We start from the raw sequence: 4,307 nt of genomic DNA, 5'->3' as shown, positions 1-4,307 counted from the left end.
TTTACAGTTGGAACCTATGAGGGGTATACGAACCATCTTTTTACAGCAGACAACAATGTGAATGTGGGCACCGACGTCGATATTAATTCAGTAAAGATGCCCGCACAAATGCAAAGCAGACCTTAACAACCGCAACCAACGATAGGTCAGCAATACATACCAGCACTATGCAATTAGTGTAGGCATCAATAGAAGTCGAAGACCCCAATGACAACCAAAGAACATTAGTCTGGTTAGTATTACGCCGGTATTAGCAGCCATTTATTTTGTCCATTCTCGAACAACGATTATACGATTCAGAGTTTCCAAGCGTTCTTTCTAATGTCTGCTCATACTAATTTGAGAGCGGAGATCGACAAAGAATGTGATTACTATCATAGTGACAAGAACCACCAAATTTCCTCCCGCGCAGTCAATGGCATTGTCAGATATTTTTAGGAATGGCAAATTAGCACCAGTAATGCCGAGCAGCGATGTCAACTCTGTTTCTGCGATGATATTAAGCATATCAGTCAGCTGCTTTATTACTGATTGGTTGGTTTTACTGTGTTCAGGAATTGATGTCCTGACACCGGTAGCTAACGCTGGCCTGCCTACATCGACTTTGATCGAGAGAACATGTGTACTTATGCTAAACCACAACGCACTGAGAATCAAGGTTTTCTGCCTCTAGCTAACTACAGAATGTGACCATTAGATGATCTAATCATCCAAACCTGTTTCCTGAAGATCAGCATCAACCTTATTTTAAGTACGATGCGGTATTAGTACTAATATCAGCTGTCATGATTGCATACACACCTTAAAATTCTGGAAAGTAACATAGGTAAGAAATTACAACTCATTGTGGATATGTCACAATTTCCAACAAATGATTATTATATTTGAGGATGGATTTGACTGCAGAGCAATCTCTGGAAGTGATGTAAGTCAGTAAGGATAAACAACCAAGTAGAGTTGGTTAAAGACTTGTCAATGTGTTACATAATGCAGGTCAGCAAAATAAATTTAGAATTTTTATGTTCATTGAAATGGCTTTACATGCCTATTTATAGGAATATAGTCATACTTGTTTGCTTTGAAATGTTTTATGGTTTGGCGCAACATCATCTTTTCTGACTTCGATGTTCTGTCTTGGAGATTCTTGAAATGAAAATAGCTTTTGATTGAAAACATGCACGTTTTTTAAGCTAAAATGTTCTTTGGTTCCATTCAGTGATGGTCATATGTGATACATGAAGAAAAAAGACTTAATTTTATCCTGGAAAAACCCTGGAAATGTATCTTTGAAAAGCATGGGAACCACGTGCATAAGCTTCATACAACCTCATGAAAAGTCCGTGCCTTGGAATCACACCATCCTCTTGAAAGTCCGAATCTTAGCATCACACCACCTCTTGAAGAGTCCTAGTGTTAGCATTACACCAACCTCTTGCAAAGTCGTACTGTTAGCATCACACCAACATCTCAAACGTCCTAGTCTCAGCATCATACCAACCTCTTGAAACGTTATAGCGCCACACCAACTTCCAAAAAAGTCCGAGTCTTCGCTTCACACAATCCATTGAGAAGTTCGAGTCTTTGAATTACACCAACCTCTTGAAACGTCCAAGTCTTAACATCACACAAACCTCCTGAAAAGTCCGAGTACTAGCATCACACAACCTCTTGAAACGTCTGAGTATTTGCATCATAACAGCCTCTTGGAATGTCCGAGTTTTCGCATCACATCAAACTCTTGAAACGTCCTTGTCTTAGCGTCACACCATCCTCTTAAAATGTCCTAGTCTAAGTCCTATTGTCTCGAATATGGGCTTCGACCTTTAAGGTGTAAGCATGCTCTTCATTATCCGTCACTGTGGGACTAGATAAAGGGAAGTGCCCCTCGCGCATATATGCTAGGCGTGGAGCCGGTGCAGAAATCTCAAGCTTATTGACACGCTGCCTGTGTTGTCTATTAGGCACGCAGGTACCTTGAGGGTATAGGACGTACTTTCCGCTGGCCTGTACAAAAGAACAGTGCTCCATAAGAGTCTCCATTGCAGCTGAGTATTATGGGTTAAGGAGGTATCCTCGTGCCATGTCATTAACCTTCTGTAATGTCTAGTTATCCATGATAATTTATAAGAATATAATTTGGTCGACAAATTTCTCAATGGATTTTTTAACTCTGTAATTCCTTACTGTAAATAAATTATACCATAATCCTCAAAGAGATATCAATCTCATGGCGCTGTCAATTTTGCATTTGCCACAAGAACCATCTGAGAACATGGCGCCATACACACCGCTGGACACATGCTCTACTTGCGAATATAGGTTTTTTGGTCTATCTACGATGATAAAATATGTAACATTAATAAATCTACTGGTCACACAACAAGCGTTGTAAATATCAGTAACTATAGTAATTTAAAAATCAACTACGAATCGTTGTCACCATCATTCTCGTCGTTGTCATTCTCGTCCTAAATAATTATCTGCCTTACCTGGGAGTCCCCCGTCTTCGATGTTTAAGCAGTGAACGGTTATGCCGTTTATCGCGCACGCTATCCACAGTCCAGCGTAGACCATGACCGTTGGTCCGAAAACGGTGTACCAGAAGGGGATGGCAAACCCAACGAGTTCGATGATGAAGCACAGAAACAGCAGATCAACACTATCTTGAACAAAAGCAGTGACGTGTCGTGGAAACTCATTATGTCACCTTGTTCATCTCCTTTAGAACTGAGAAAGTTGATTTTTTCGGTACAGGTTTCAAATTCTCCTCATCTGTTATATTCTCTTGTAGAAAACGCTTATCAAGGGGAAGAAAGTTTTGATAAACAATAGCTCCTGCTCACAATTATTCACCATCGAAGTAGTTCTGAATGCCTGGAAAAAGCTCAGTAGTGTGTGTTATGAGATGTTGTCGAGTCCTATTAAATAACCGATGTATCTAAATATATACTTTCCAATTGTTAATTGTCCTTTTTTAATCTCAAGTGAATTATACACCTGGAAAACATTAGAATTTCCTTGAATGTAATCTTATTCACGAAAATTGCTGAATGACCTCGCTATACAGATTGACTAATAAATATCAAATCTCTCATCTAGCCTAGCTGATCAAATCTAAACTTCTGCAGTCAATCTTTGAGCTCCGATCCATTTATCACCTTGAGTTTGACCAGCTTAGTTGCGAACTCAATGTCCTTTGCTGTTTATCTTATTTGATTTTCCCAGCTATTTACTCAGTAGCTGAATATACCAATTCAGAATCAGCTGCGGTAGCGGCGCACTTTGTAAGAAAACTAGATGATATCTATACATTAACCACGGAAGGGTCCATCAATAGCCTTTTGTTATGTTGTTGATTATTTATCGCTGACCTTTATTCTAAATGTATGATAAAGGCATTGTATGCATGGGTTGTTATATAATTAGTCAACTTTCTCCTGCGGTTTTCTTGTCCTCATCTCTTTTCATTTTTTTCTTGGCTTTCTCAATGTCACTCCAATTAAATACCACAGAAGAAATTTCATTGGTGGTTTACATCGAGTTTGCTAATGATTTATAAAAAGTAATATTTCACAATGTTACAAAAAATGTATATGTCAATTTGGAGAAAATTGAAGTCTCTTACAGAATTGTCGAAGAATGTTTAGTGATTATGTTTCATATCGATCGACGGAAGAGGGTGAATTGAATAAGTTTCTTTTTGAATGATGGTAGGGCTTGTAGTGATTACGTTTAAGAGCATAAGCCTTTCCTCCGCTCATTAAACAAAGTGTTTATTTGGTGTCATCACTAAAATTCTGTTCATATATCGTGTTGTTTATGCGAAAGGAAAAGATAGCCAAACACGTCGTGAATTGTAATAACGGATGTAGGTTGTGTTGGGTAGGGTGGAGGATAAATATCATTGAAGGAATCTGTATATTAGAATAAGTGGAATGCCCTTTTCCAATAGGATACATTCCATGCATGAACGATATCTAGGAATAAAGTGGAACACTTGTAAATTCTGAATATATTCAAGAAATATTGAACAATTTTTAATAAAACACATTCAATTGTATTTTAAGTTGACGATAAGAATGGAGCGTCATATTTCGTCCCAGCTGTCAATGATCACATCACAAAGCATTATTTGAAAATGAATATATTATGAAATAACCAGGGCCAAGTACCAGAGGCAAACATCTATAAAAGAAAGCTACATAATGTCACCCTTCCTTTAACCATAACTAAGGGTCCCCGGGTGGTCGAATGGTTTTTATATATTACCTATACCAATCACTGCCATCACTGCTCTGTCCGCATGG

The sequence above is a fragment of the Sinohyriopsis cumingii genome, chromosome 9 (assembly GCF_028554795.1).
Source record: "Sinohyriopsis cumingii isolate HCF-2022 chromosome 9, ASM2855479v2, whole genome shotgun sequence".
NCBI lineage: Eukaryota > Metazoa > Mollusca > Bivalvia > Unionida > Unionidae > Sinohyriopsis > Sinohyriopsis cumingii.
Note: the sequence above shows the minus strand (reverse complement) of the source record.